The sequence below is a fragment of the Dendrobates tinctorius genome, unplaced genomic scaffold (genome assembly GCF_039654945.1).
Source record: "Dendrobates tinctorius isolate UK_male_01 unplaced genomic scaffold, ASM3965494v1 ptg000065l, whole genome shotgun sequence".
NCBI lineage: Eukaryota > Metazoa > Chordata > Amphibia > Anura > Dendrobatidae > Dendrobates > Dendrobates tinctorius.
This window is the reverse complement of record NW_027361733.1, coordinates 26,443,890-26,459,555: the sequence shown is the minus strand read 5'-3', so window position 1 is coordinate 26,459,555 and position 15,666 is coordinate 26,443,890. Positions and strand designations below refer to the sequence as shown.

At 43.8% G+C, this 15,666-nt stretch overlaps 1 protein-coding gene across 3 annotated transcripts in view; it reads left to right on the top strand.

The window, feature by feature from the left end:
- Nucleotides 1-7,248: 7,248 nt before the first annotated feature.
- The window catches only part of GMEB2 (glucocorticoid modulatory element binding protein 2), a 56,936-nt gene continuing 48,518 nt past the window's right edge, over nt 7,249-15,666 (top strand). Inside the window, exon 1 of one of the 3 annotated variants that reach the window (XM_073580807.1) lies at nt 7,249-7,405. The gene's annotated coding sequence lies outside the window, so the exon portion shown is untranslated. The remainder of the gene's footprint in view (nt 7,406-15,666) is intronic. The other 2 variants (XM_073580806.1, XM_073580805.1) reach the window with 2 other exon arrangements.

The window sequence follows — 15,666 nt, the reverse complement described above, 5'->3', positions numbered from 1 at the left end:
GATGACGTCGCCGCAAGAACATGTCGCCGGCGTGGACAACGTCTGGATCCAGCATGGCGCCGGCGGAAGATGTCGGGGATCGTGGAGCAGCGGCGATGACGGCGTATGAGAGACGGAGTGAGAGAAAGGGTATGTGGAGTGAAAGAGTGAGTGGAGATGGTGAAAGGTGAGAGGAGTGTGTGTGTTGAGGGTTAACATGGCAAGAGGTGTGATGCTATCGCATCCTCCCGATGCGATAGCATCGGGCCATAATCTAGTTTTTACATAATTAAATTGCATTTTATTGCATGAAATACGTATTTGATCACCTACCAACCAGCGAGAATTCTGTCTCTCACAGACATGTTAATTTTTCTTTAAGAAGCCCTCCTGCTCTGCACTCATTACCTGTATTAATTGCACCTGTTTGAACTCGTTCTCTGTATAAATGACACCTGTCCACACACTCAATCATTCACACTCCAACCTTTCCATAATGGCCAGGTCCAAAGAGCTGACTGAGGACACCAAGGACAAAATTATAGACCTGCACAAGGCTGGGATAGGCTACAGGACAATAGGCAAGCAGCTTGGTGAGAAGGTACCAACTATTGGCACAATTATTTGAAAATGGAGGAAACACAAGATGACTGTCGATTTTCCGTGGTCTGGGGCTATATAAATTATCTTACCTTGTGGGGTAAGGATGATTCTGAGAAAGGTAAGGAATCAGCCCAGAACTATATGGGAGGACCAGGTCAATGACCTGAAGACAGCTGAGACCACAGTCTCAAACATTACCATTAGTAACACACTACGCCATCATGGATTAAAATCCTGCATAATACGTAAGGCCCCCTGCTCATGCCACCACATGTCCAGGCCCATTTCAAGTTCACCAATTACCATATGGATGATCCAGAAGAGGCATGGGAGAAGATCATGTGGTCAGATGAGCCCAAAATAGAACTTTTTGGTATCAACTCCACTTGCCATGTTTGGAAGGGTGCAACCCCAAGAGGACAGTCCCAACTGTGGGTGGGGAAAATATCATACTTTGGGGGTGATTTTCTGCAAAGGCAACAGGACGACTGCACCGTATTGAAGTGAGGATGGATGGAAGCATGTATTGCAAGATTTTGGCCAACAACCTGCTTCCCTCAGTAAGAACACTGAAGATGGGTCGTGGCTGGATCTTCCAGCATGACAATGACCCGAAACACACAGCCAGGGCAACTAAGGAGTGGCTCCGTCAGAAGCATTTCAGGGTATTACAGTGGCCTAGCCAGTCTCCAGACCTGAACCCAATAGAATGTGTCTGAAGGGAGCAGAAACTCCATTTTGCCCAGTGACAGCCCCAAAACCTAAAAGCTCTGGAGAAGATCTGTATGGAGGAGTGGGTCAAAATCCCTGCTGCAGTGTGCGCAAACCTGGTCAAGAACTACGGGAAATGTCTGATCTCTGTAATTGCAAACAAAATTGTACGAAATATTAAGTTCTGTTTTTTCTATTGAATCAAATAATTATTTCATGCAATAAAATGTGAATTAATTATGTAAAAATCATACAATGTGATTTTCTGGATTTATTTTTAGATTGAAGTGTACCTATGATTAAAATTACAGCCCGCTCTATTCTTTGTAGGTGGGAAAACTTGCAAAATCATCAGTGTATCAAATACTTATTTTCCCCACTGTAGCAGGGGCACATTTATAAGATTATCTCAGCATAGGAAAAATGTTTTCAAACACATGCAATTGTGGAAATTATTATTATTCAAAGATCGATTGATTAAAATTAACTTTGTGGGAAAATCTATTTAAGCCCACCCATACATAATGGCAGCCATAGTGTCTGCATAACAGTGACAGGTAGGAAACACCCAGGAATAATGCCAGTCAGAATGCCCTCTTGACAATGTCAGATAGAATGCACCCATGAATATTGCCAGCGTGCCTACATAGCAGTACCAGAATGCACTGAGTTAATTAATGTGCTTCTATAGCAGAGCAGTGTCATCACCTTATTAGTACAACACGTATCTCCACTTTATAATATTAAAGAGCTTGTCTGGAATCTTAATGTTGATGGCTTATCCTTAGGGTAAGTCATCAATGTCTGATCAGTGGGGGTGTAACACCCGTAACTGAGCAGTTCCGGCCACCGCCGACACCAGGAACAGCTGATCAGACATTGATTGATGACCTATCCTAAGGATAGCCTATCAATGTTAAAGATGGCCTATCAAAAGTTTTTATCCTCTTCATATACTGCAGTCACCATATTATATATCACTGTGTACTTACAATTGTTCATTTTGTCTTTCTACCTATAGACTTTTGCAGTGATTTAGGACTCACGCAGGGAAAATTGATCTCCTGTTTCTACGTAGAGCTTAGAAGGATTCAGTGTCAGTCATTAATCACCTGATGTCATAGACCTAATGGAAAACGGAAGAATTGGCTGGGTAGAAAGGGAAAAATGAGCAATTGTAAGTACACAGTGCTATATAATGTGATGACTGCAATACAGTGGGTACGGAAAGTATTCAGACCCCATTAAATTTTTCACTCTTTGTTTCAGTGCAGCCATTTGGTAAATGCAAAAAAAGTTCATTTTTTCTCATTAATGTACACTCTGCACCCCATCTTGGCTGGAAAAACCCCCCAGAAATGTAGAAATTTTTGCTAATTTATTAAAAAAGAAAAACTGAAATATCACATGGTCATAAGTATTTAGACCCTTTGCTCAGTATTGAATAGAAGCCCCTTTTGAGCTAGTACAGCCATGAATCTTCTTGGGAATGATGCAACAAGTTTTTCACACCTGGATTTGGGGATCCTCTGCTATTCTTCCTTGCAGATCCTCTCCAGTTCCGTCAGGTTGGATGGTGAACGCTGGTGGACAGCTATTTTCAGGTCTCTCCAGCGATGCTCAACTGGGTTTAGGTCAGGGCTCTGGCTGTGGCATTGAAGAATTGTCACAGAGTTGTTCTGAAGCCACTACTTTGCTATTTTAGCTGTGTACTTAGGGTCATTGCCTTATTGGAAGGTGAACCTTCAGCCAAGTCTGAGGTCCAGAGCACTCTGGAAGAGGTTTTCATCCAAGATATCTCTGTACTTGGCCGCATTCATGTTTCCTTCAATTGCAACCAGTTGTCCTGTGCCTGCAGCTGAAAAATACCCCCATAGCATGATGCTGCCACCACCATGTTTCACGGTTGGGATTATATTGGGCAGGTGATGAGCAGTACCTGGTTTTCTCCACACATACCGCTTAGAATTCACCAAAAAAGTTCTATCTTCGTCTCAACAGACCAGAGAATCTTATTTCTCTTAGTCTGGGAGTCCTTCATGTGTTTTTTAGCAAACTCTATGCAGGCTTTCATATGTCTGGCACTGAGGAGAGGCTTCTGTCGGGCCACTCTGCCATAAAGGCTCGACTGGTGGAGGACTGTAGTGATAATTGACTTTGTGGAACTTTCTCCCATCTCATTAATGCATCTGTGGAGCTCAGCCACAGTGATCTTGGGGTTCTTCTTTACCTTTCTCACCAAGGCTCTTCTCCCACAATTGCTCAGTTTGGCTGGACGGCCAGGTCTAGGAAGACTTCTGGTGGTCCCAAACTTCTTCCATTTAAGGATTATGGAGGCCACTGTGCTCTTAGGAACCTTGAGTACTGCAGAAATTCTTTTGTAACCTTGGCCAGATCTGTGCCTTGCCACAATTCTGTCTCTGAGCTCCTTGGCCAGTTCCTTTGATCTCATGATTCTAATTTGTTCTGACATGCACTGTGAGCTGTGAGGTCTTATATAGACAGGTGTGTGCCTTTCCAAATTAAGTCCTATCAGTTTAATTAAACACAGCTGGACTCCAATGAAGAAATAGAACCATCTCAAGGAGGATCACAAGGAAATGGACAGCATGTGACTTAAATATGAGAGTCTGAGCAAAAGGTCTGAATACTTATGACCATGTGATATTCCAGTTTTTCTTTTTTTTTTATAACTTTGCAAACATTTCAACATTTCTGGGTTTTTTTTTCAGTCCAGATGGGGTGCAGAGTGTACATTAATGAGAAAAAAATGTACTTGTTTGAATTTACCAAATGGCTGCAATGAAACAAAGAGTACCCACTGTATATTAAGAGCATAAAAACTTTGATGTGAGGAGTGCTTCTTTAAAGTCCCACTTAACTCCTTTAAAGTGTAACTGTGTTTTTCAGAACTTGCAGCGGAATGTTTGCGTGTGCCTATAGCTCCTCCTTCTCCATAGAACTCTGTAAGCACCAACTGTCAACTCCCATCTCAGTAATGGGAAAGTCTGTTTTCACTGAATGCAGAATTAAACCTCTAAGTTAATAATGAAGATGAATCTGGGGAGAGAAAGAAGCAGATTGTTCTAATAAGATATATTACAAAGTTTGACATGTCACTCTTTAAGTGAAATACCACCTTAACTTGGCACGGATATCTGTCAGAAGGGGATAGAGTCAGACAGTCCTGTTTCCCCTGCAGAAATGGTCTATGTTTGATCTCTCCTTACCACCAGACTCCTGGCTTTGTAAACTTCTAGCTGTGCCTGGAGGTGCCCATTGAAGTGGAGATCTTACAGACAATTAGATGTCTTTGCAAGTGAATATTTAAAGGTGCCAGTGAGGTGCATGCATTTAGAATGAAGGCTCCAAAGTAAAACCTTTAGGCAAGGCTAAAATCTGAATCCTGATCGCGTGAACAGTGGGGAATTTGAGTTTTGCAGTAGTAAGCTGAAAGCTAAAATGTGGCCGTGTGACAATAACCTAAGGTTGATTCCACGTATTAGGCAGTGATGTGACCGAAATATAGGATAACATGGCATCACCTCTCGAACTAGAAAAACAAAATGGCAGAGGAAGGGACATCACCACCACCTACAGGACAATTAAGTGCATTACATTTTCAGGTAGAGTAATAAATTCACAGAAAGCATTTAAAAACACTTACAGCTGTACTGTCTCTTCTGCTTGGACAAAATGTGAACGCTACAGCCGATCAGTTGCTGGTGATTGGCTGCAGGGCTCATGTGTCATCCCTGCCGGATACTGTTCACAACAGACGGATTGGTGACTCAGCGTTGACTCAGAGAGGGGCACCAGTATGGAAGAGGATTTTATTTTTTTTCACCTCCCTGAACCTTTCAATAAGTAGACAACCCCTTTAAATTGCAAAGGTTTGTACCAAGGGGACAATGAAGCAGTCTTTGCACTGCTTGAGACTTGAAATTGAAGTTTTGCAACAATTTTGTGAGTTTTGGCATTTTGACAAATTTTTTGAAAAGGGGATGGAAGGGGCATGGCCAAGCACGCTTGACAGATTAACTGTGCACAAGTGGTGTATATTATGACAAGTGTTTGCCAGCCCTCGCCTCACATACATTTATGGCGAAAGATGCGTCAAATTCTTTAAGAGGAGCATCTTACTCCTGTGCTCCTTTCAGTCTTATTGAATCAGGGTCCAAGTTTTAAGTCATTCCATAACCCCTGAATAGGGGATAACTTATTGATCCCCAAAACAGGGCATGAGCAGGGCTCAGCTTTTTCCAGTAGTCCAATACAGAATGAGTGGAGCAGATGTGGGCATGCTAAACCTCAGATCCAGTCAGATGAGGGTCCGCAGATTCCGTTTTGGGATTGTGAATAACTCTTGAACTTGGTAAAAACCTTTTAAACTATAGGTTTGCTTTTGCGCTTTCCTAAGTTTAGGGGTGAAGCTGATGGGACTATGTTTCTGGAGGTGGTATAAGTACCATTCTACAAAAAATGCAACTTTCTGGACTATTATTAGCCCACCCATTGGTTCCCCATCGTCAAAAAATAAAAAGGTGGCGGATCATTGTGACAGTCTAGGCAGTCAGATCGCAATTAAAGCTAATGATATGACGACATGGCCCAATGATCTTAATAGTTAATATGTATAGGGAACAGACAAACAGTAATGAACTCAAGGGAGGAGTATTAATACATCTTTTATGAATACAGTAGTCAGTCAGTGCAAGGGTTATATGTCCACGCAACCCCTTGCCCGTCAATTCGACACCATAAAAAATAAAGAAAAATACTGTGATGAGACGAGATCTGACTGGCGATGGACTTTGCTAAATAGGTATTTTCACAATGAGACTAACACAGCAGAATCCCATTATACAAAGGACCATCGTGTGGTGGTTTCTAGTGAGGAAGTGCAGGGGACGTGGTAGGGATGATGACAGCATGATGGAGGATACAAACCTGATGAAGAGTGCATCCATTTAATTCCTTGTCTCACCATTCTACACATCTGTCATTAGGATTATCAGCAATTTTCATCATATATGTTATCGTTGATTCGTTGTCCATCTGCCCTACATTGTGACTTCACGCTACACCCCTATCTTCCTGTGACCCTGCACACTTTTCTATGGTCGCTGCTTGGCATTTCTTCAGCTTTTAGCACTAATTTGAATGTGTTCACCTATATCCGGACAATGTGTTTTTTCCCCTTTGGCGCGGTATGAAAACGCTGCCAGAGCTGATCCAATTCTTTTCTATAGAATCGTGTCTAACATTTGGGGCATCAGAAGTTGTGCCACGCTGATACAGGGGACGAACCGTGCGTGCAGACCGTTCTCATTAATTGTGTCCAGCTCAGGAATAAAAGAGCAATCGAGATGGTGTGGGGAGAGCTGGACTGCAGAGTGAAGGCAAAAGGGCCAACAAGTGCCAAGCATCTCTGGGAACTCCTTCAAGACTGTTGGACCATTTCCGGTGACTACCACTTGAAGCTCATCAAGAGAATGCCAAGAGTGTGCAGAGCAGTAATCAAAGCAAAAGGTGGCTAATTTGAAGAACCTGGAATATAAGACATATTTTCAGTTGTTTCACACTTTCTTGTTAATTATATAATTCCACATGTGTTAATTCATAGTTTTGATGCCTTCAGAGTGAATCTGCAATTTTCATAGTCATGAAAAGAAAGAAAACTCTTTGAATGAGAAGGTGTGTCCAAACTTTTGGTCTGTACTGTATATTTTACATATATAAAATGCAAAACATAATAATATCCCACTGTGCCAAACCCCCAGCTCTGCCAATATGATGTAACTCTTCATACACAGCGCCATCTAGCGCCTGGGAACGTATATTGCTTAGTTCATACCAGGAATCCATCTGCAGACCAGCGCCACCTAGCGTCCAGAAACTAGTCATGCACGCATGCGCGGTACTTCCTAAAGTCGGCCATATTTGAAGCCATCACATGAGCGCGCGTAGCCCCCTCCTTTTCTTCCCGGAGACGTGAACGAGCACGGCCTTCTCACTTCACCCCCCCGCCCGCGTCCCCGAAACCGCCCAATAACCGGCGTAAACCCCCGGGCAGCAGGCGGCACGGAAGACCTGAAGCGGCGGAAAGCAGGTAAGTGCCGCCCACGGCCTGGGGAGTCCTCACCCCTCCCCCTCATCACGCACCGGGTCCCTGCGGAGCGTCAGGACGTGACGGCGGGCCGTGCTCACGGCGGCGCCGGGGGGAGGAGGAGGCTGCGTACGAGGCCGCGTTATAAGCGTCACCTTCCGCGCAACAGCTCGGGGAGCGCGGCCTAGGCTGTTACTATAGTAACCAGCACCCTGTGTGCGCCCCTAAAAATAGTGGGGTAGTGGGGTGACTGAGGCGAACCCTGAGAGCCTCCGCCCCGCGCTGAGGGGACGCCCTCACCTGTGCACTCATGGCCGCCGCCCCTGCACCCTGTTTGCAGCCACTTTTAGGAACCTCATTTGTTGCTGGGACTTGTGGTTCTCCCAAGAATACACCGAGGTTTCCTGCATCCTGTCTGGTTATAGCTCGGGCAATCCTAGAGTCTGTGGTAACAAAGGCAGGGGAGACCCACTGGAGTGTGCCATAGGATCACAGGGCCTGCACAGTGGGGAAACTGCGCCCCCCTGAGGCCATATTGTCTGTAAGAAGGGAGACTGTGGCCACAAACTATGGCTCCACTCCCCCACATGCATGGCTGCTTGCCATCAATAGGGACAGGGGAGTAAGCTGCAGGTGGACCCCTCTGGGGGCATTATTTAATCTTTATTTTTATCATACTTTGCTTATATGGTGCCATTAACTCCCCAGCATGTGAGACCGTATCGCTGTCCCCATTGGTGTCCACATTCTCATTTTTTTTAGTGACTCTAGGTTGCGCCAAAAAATTTGTGACTTTTTTAAAGCGATTAGCTCCAGCATTGTGGCTTAATCACTGTCATGAATCAGTGCCATTGTGGGGTAAAAATGACTCGACATCATGAGTGACCAGGTCAGTACGATCACAGCCATAGAGTAGAGCGAAAATCCATAAGACCTCTCCAGAGAGAGGCGACATATCAACCTCACATTGAACATATTGTATTAATTGTGGCGGAGAGAAACTAACTATAGCTTGGGAAAAGAGAAAACTAATTATAACTAGGAAATGTGAGCGCGGACATGGCCATCTCCATTAAAGTAGGGCCCCCTGCAGCGTCCAGGTAATTGCAGAAGAGAAATGCTTTGAGAAAAAGACCAGAAGTCTGGGAGACCTATTTTTTGGCGTTGCAGCAATAGTACGAACATCACGCGTTCTCTAATCCCGGTAGGGCCATTCTAACCCCTCCAACTTAATAATGGTCCAGTGGATGGTGCTATACATGCCATATTGCATCTCTCTATAAAAAGATAAAATCATGATAGGAAACATGACAATGATATCTGTCGCCTGGGACCTCCATTGGTGACGATACCCTGTAAGTTGGGGATCTCGTGGAATTCTGAAGGACCAAGCACATCCAACAATCAGCCCCCCTTGTGAGCGTACCAAGGGGGGATATCTGGACGTATCATCCACCTAGTAAAATGAAAGTTTGGGTGTCTGTCTTTATTAATTCTGAAAGACACAAGTTTGCTGTGTGAGTGACCCACTTTTGCAATCGGAGTGCTTCCCTCTGCTAAGCTCTGAGCCATTTCCATTATATCAGGTGTAGTAAATCCATTCAGTTATTCCTTTTTATTTTATGTGATTGTACATATTGTATTGTTTTGTTCCCATTTTGTTTAATCTTTGTGAATTATTTATAAACACTGCCTACCTTTCTGGATTAAATATATGAAATTTAATAGCTCTAACCCTCTTTTGCTGTGAACTGCACCCCTGAAGCCACTACCTGTAACTGGTGTCCAATCAACCTGCATAAATGTTTGATGTGGCAGCCAGGAGAGCTTCTTTTTTCATTATTGTGCAGTTGGCAGTGATCCTATCAGGACATAGATACGCGTTGGAGTCAGAGGTGTACATACCATACGCTAACCGTGAGTTCCCAGATAACCGACGTAGTAGTGTAAGCAGCTGTGGCCTTGTCCAGTTCTGATGATTGGAGGCAGCAGAGTTGGTCCCTGGACAAACTGGTGACAGTGATGGATCTAGGTGACACCCCCCCCCCCCCCCGACGTTATCCTCGATATGTTTTAGTTTTTTTTTTTTTTTTTGTGTCCAAAATTTTTCAGAGATCTGTATAGTTTTTATTTTTCAGTTAATTGAGCTGTGTGAGAGCATCTTTTTGGCTGGGTGAGCTGGGATTTTTAGTGATACAATTTTGGAATACGTAAGACATTATGTATGATTGTTACTTACTTCATTTTCTTTTCTTCTGCAGTGACAAACTAGCCCACAGTGTTGGTGCCTTTTGAATTTTTTGTTTTGCCATTACGTCAGCAATTGGAGTCCCCTGCTTTGAGGTGGGCTCCGGCGGTGAGCCCACCTCAAAGCCATAACAGGTCAGCTGTTGCCAGCAGATTGCTATGAGCGCCACCCTGTGGTCGGCACTCATAGCAATGCTGTATTTCTGCTACATAAAGGCGATCTGAGCATCGCCTCTATGTAGCAGAGCCAATCAAGTATGGCATGCTTCTAGTCTCCCATGGAGGCTATTGAAGCATGCCAAAAGTAAAAAAAACAAACAAAGTGTAATTAAAAATAAAAAAAACATAAGTTTAAATCACCCCCCTTTTGCCACAATCAAAATAAAACAAAAAAGAAATCAAACCTACACATATGTGGTTTCGCCGCATTTAGAATCACCCGATCTATCAATAAAAAAAGATTAAAGGGGATCTGTCACCCTTTTTATCACCTATTAGCTGTCGGCATAGACATCGGGGGCTTATCTACAGCATTCTGTAATGCTGTAGATAAGCCCCCGATGTAACCTGAAAGAGAAAAAAAACACGTTATATTATACTCACCGAGGTGGGCGGTCCGATGGGTTTTGCGGTCCGGCGCCTCACTTCTTCATGCGATGACATCCTCTTCTCCCATCCTGAAATGGCTCCGGCGCATTCCTCTGCCCTGTTGAGGGCAGAGCAGAATTCTGCAGTGCGCAGGCGCCAGACCTCTCCCGACGCCTGCGCACTGCAGGACTCTGCTCTGCCCTCAATAGGGCAGAGCAGTGCGCATGCGCCGGAGCCATTACAGGATGGGAGAAGAGAACGTCATCCCATGAAGAAGGGAGGCGCCGGACGGGACAGCGACACCCATCGGACTGGACCGCCCACCTCGGTGAGTATAATCTAACGTGTTTTTCTTCTTATCTTTCAGGTTACATCGGAGGCTTATCTACAGCATTACAGAATGCTGTAGATAAGCCCCCGATGTCTATGCCAGCAGCTGCAAAGCCAAAAAAAGGGTGACAGATTCCCTTTAACCCGATCGCTAAATGGCGTAGCGAGAAAAAAAATAAAAACGCCAGAATTACGTTTTTTTTGGTCGCCGCAATAACGGGCGATCAAAAGAACGTATCTGCAGAAAAGTGGTATCATTAAAAACGTCAGCCCGGCACGCAAAAAATAAGCCCTCACCCAACCCGAGATCACGAAAAATGAAGACACTCGGAAAATTGCGCTTTTTTAAAAAAAAATTTAAGCAAACTTTGGATTTCTTTTTCACCACTTAGATAAAAGAGAACCTAGACATGTTTGGTGTCTATGATCTCGTAATGACCTGGAGAATCATAATGGCAGGTCAGATTTAGCATTTAGTGAACCTAGCAAAACAGCAAAGCAAAAAAACAGTGTGGGATTGCACTTTTTTTTGCAATTTCACCACACTTGGATTTTTTTTCTCCGTTTTCGAGTACACTACATGGTAAATCCAATGCTGTCGGTCAAAAGTACAACTCGTCCCGCAAAAAATAAGCTGTCACATGGCCATATTGACGGAAAAATAAAAAAGTTATGGCTCTGGAAAGAAGGGGAGCGGAAAACGAAAAAAGCTCCCGTCATTAAGGGGTTAATTAAAGTGCTACTGGATCTTTAAAAGGGGAGTTATTACAAATAGGATATTTCCAATACCATGTATGAGGGAAATCTAACTAAGGGACAAGGGTACAATGAGGCTTCACAGAGGCTGGACAGACATCTGTGTGAGATGGTTTAGTGAATCCTGCATTGAGCAGGGGGTGGACACGATGACCCTGGAGGTCCCTTACAACTGTTACATTCTGTGAAACCTTCTATGAAAATATGATAAGGAAAAAGTAACGAGCGCGTGAAAGAAGATGGGGAAGTAGGAAGATTGCCTAACTACCTTGGTGTGCTACCTTTAGATCAGTCAGACATTGCCCATGCATTGCCCATCCCTGTATCACCTCCACATAGTAGTACCATCCAATCAGGTCACAGCATTTTGAGTTCTCCAGAAACATGCACATGGCTGCTGACGCTAATACTCTCATGAAAGTGGCGCTCTTAGGTCCTGAATTGCTAAGAGGGTCAAATGTGCTTGTAGTGGTTTTCATCTTCCTGCAGGTGGTGTCCTTGTATATAACAAAAGGTCCTTGTTTCAAACAGGCCTGAGTACAGGTTCATATTCCATTTAGGCTGGAGACCAGATGTCCATCAAGAACAATGGTTTGTAATCCAAACACTCCAGGGTTTATGTTCCTTCCAAGAGGCCAGAGAAGATGTCCATCTTACATGGAGGTGCTCCCTTTACTTGAAGAAAAGGTACCACAGCACAGGACAAATAATTGTCTTCCTGCCTGGCAGGTAATGCGACCATTCTACAGCTCATGGTCTCATTGGTGTTATCCAGACAGAGTCTATGGATTCAATTGTGAGCTCAGAGTTCTTAAGACTTATACATTGTCCATGTTGGCTTCCAACAGTTAATCTCTATATATAAAACTGAATGTGTGTCTACCACCAACCAATCACGAAGCATCTTTCATTTTACCAGAGCTGTTCAAAAGAAGCAGAGCTGTGATTGGTTGCTATGAGCAACAGTTTTCCTTGCAACCAATCAATCACTAAGCATCTCTCATTTCATCAGAGCTGGTTAACAGAAGCTGCTATGGTTGCTATGAGCGAGTTTTCCCACTTGAGAACACCTCAGCTGACACTGACCTGGTGGGAGAAATCTAGCATCCCCGGAAACATAAGCTCCCAGCCATTGTCTGCCCCCCAGAAAGGAACAGAGAGCACATGACAGAAATGAATCCCCCCTCCCGTGGCCATATACACATCACCCATCCTCCATCTCATAGGCACATCTTCCCTCTTAAAGGGATCTCCGGTATGGAAGTCAGGGCAAATCCATCCAGCGCTTTGGTTTAGCTCAGGCCTCTCTTAAAGGGATCCCCAGTATGGAAGTTAAGACCGTTCTACTCGGCTCTGTGGTTCTGACCCCAGGCTCTCTTAAAGGGATCATTGGTACGGAAGTTAGGGCAAATCCGCTCTGCATTTTGGTACTGACCCCAGGCCTTTCTTAAAGGGATCCCTGGCATGGAAGTCAGGGCTGTTGCCTTCAAATGCTCTGGTATTGACCCCAGGCTCTCTTAAAGGGATCTCCTGTACGGAAGTTAGGGCAAATCCCTCAGCGCTGTGATTCTGACCCCAGGGTTCTATTAAAGGCATAATTGGTATGCAAGTAAGGGCAAATCCACTCAGCTCTGTGGTTCTGATCCCAGGCTTTCTTAAAGGGATCCCTGGTATGGAAGCTACGGCAAATCCACTCAGTGGTCTGGTTCTGACCCAAGGCCCCCCTCCTAAAGGGATCACCGGTATGGAAGTTATTATTATTATTTACTAGCTGCAGAGCCCGGCGCTGCCCAGGCATAGTAACTAACTACGGTTAGTTATAACAAATTATAATGATTATATATATAAAGCGGAGTGTAGAGCCCCGCCCACTCCGCATAGCCACATTCTCTATAATATTCCACATCATCCCGTCAGCCAGAGCTACCGGACTACTACCCCTAATATCCCACATCATCCCGTCAGCCAGAGCTACCCAGGGCTGTGGAATCGGAGTCGGTGCTCATTTTGGTGGAGTCGGTATAAAATGGACCGACTCTTAAAATATATAATAAATTGGGTACAGTAGTTCAGTGCAGAATGTGCTGAATATTTTTTCATAGGAATTTGGGAAAGTTATGAAATGTCCTATAAATGACTGTTCTATTCCTGATCTAAGGCTACATTCGCACACAGCGTTTTTCCTGCGTTTTTTGAGTATACATTTTTCAGTTGCAAAAGCAGATCAGTTTTTTAAAAAACGGCATCACCTGAAAGGTTTTTGAGCTCATAGCTAATATTTTCAATAGCAAAAGCAGATTAGAAATCTGCTCTATCTATATATCCATTTATCCATATCTGTCTATCCATATCATATCTGTACCAAAAAGAATGAAAGCCGGATAGCACACAGACTAACACTCCTTTTTTTTAGCACCAGTCGGGTACACCTCATAGCTGCCCAAAAGGACTCCCAGGACAGGCATTGCTCGTCTTCAGTAACACATCATCATCAATTGATAGTTGGAATAAATAGACTGCATTCATCACCACATCTTATGGTGCAGGCTTTATTTTCAAGTGTAGGGGTGTGCAGTATGAGGTTCTGCAGCAGCTGAGGTGTGCAGTATGAAATTCTGCAGAACAGTATGAGGCTTTATCTTGGCCGAGATAAGTCATAGCGTGTGTGTGTATATATATATATATATATATAATATATAATATATATATATATATATATATATATATATATATATATATATTGGGGGAAAAAAAGTATTTAGTCAGTCAGCAATAGTGCAAGTTCCACCACTTAAAAAGATAAGAGGCGTCTGTAATTTACATCATAGGTAGACCTCAACTATGGGAGACAAACTGAGAAAAAAAAATCCAGAAAATCACATTGTCTGTTTTTTTTTCATTTTATTTGCATATTATGGTGGAAAATAAGTATTTGGTCAGAAACAAAATTTCATCTCAATACTTTGTGATATATCCTTTGTTGGCAATGACAGAGGTCAAACGTTTTCTGTAAGTCTTCACAAGGTTGCCACACACTGTTGTTGGTATGTTGACCCATTCCTCCATGCAGATCTCCTCTAGAGCAGTGATGTTTTTGGCTTTTCGCTTGGCAACACGGACTTTCAACTCCCTCCAAAGGTTTTCTATAGGGTTGAGATCTGGAGACTGGCTAGGCCACTCCAGGACCTTGAAATGCTTCTTACGAAGCCACTCCTTCGTTGCCCTGGCGGTGTGCTTTGGATCATTGTCATGTTGAAAGACCCAGCCACGTTTCATCTTCAATGCCCTTGCTGATGGAAGGAGGTTTGCACTCAAAATCTCACGATACATGGCCCCATTCATTCTTTCATGTACCCGGATCAGTCGTCCTGGCCCCTTTGCAGAGAAACAGCCCCAAAGCATGATGTTTCCACCACCATGCTTTACAGTAGGTATGGTGTTTGATGGATGCAACTCAGTATTCTTTTTCCTCCAAACACGACAAGTTGTGTTTCTACCAAACAGTTCCAGTTTGGTTTCATCAGACCATAGGACATTCTCCCAAAACTCCTCTGGATCATCCAAATGCTCTCTAGCAAACTTCAGACGGGCCCGGACATGTACAGGCTTAAGCAGTGGGACACGTCTGGCACTGCAGGATCTGAGTCCATGGTGGCGTAGTGTGTTACTTATGGTAGGCCTTGTTACATTGGTCCCAGCTCTCTGCAGTTCATTCACTAGGTCCCCCCGCGTGGTTCTGGGATTTTTGCTCACCGTTCTTGTGATCATTCTGACCCCACGGGGTGGGATTTTGCGTGGAGCACCAGATCGAGGGAGATTATCAGTGGTCTTGTATGTCTTCCATTTTCTAATTATTGCTCCCACAGTTGATTTCTTCACTCCAAGCTGGTTGGCTATTGCAGATTCAGTCTTCCCAGCCTGGTGCAGGGCTACAATTTTGTTTCTGGTGTCCTTTGACAGCTCTTTGGTCTTCACCATAGTGGAGTTTGGAGTCAGACTGTTTGAGGGTGTGCACAGGTGTCTTTTTATACTGATAACAAGTTTAAACAGGTGCCATTACTACAGGTAATGAGTGGAGGAAAGTGGAGACTCTTAAAGAAGAAGTTACAGGTCTGTGAGAGCCAGAAATCTTGATTGCTTGTTTCTGACCAAATACTTATTTTCCACCATAATATGCAAATAAAATGGAAAAAAAAACAGACAATGTGATTTTCTGGATTTTTTTTTCTCAGTTTGTCTCCCATAGTTGAGGTCTACCTATGATGTAAATTACAGACGCCTCTCATCTTTTTAAGTGGTGGAACTTGCACTATTGCTGACTGACTAAATACTTTTTTTCACCA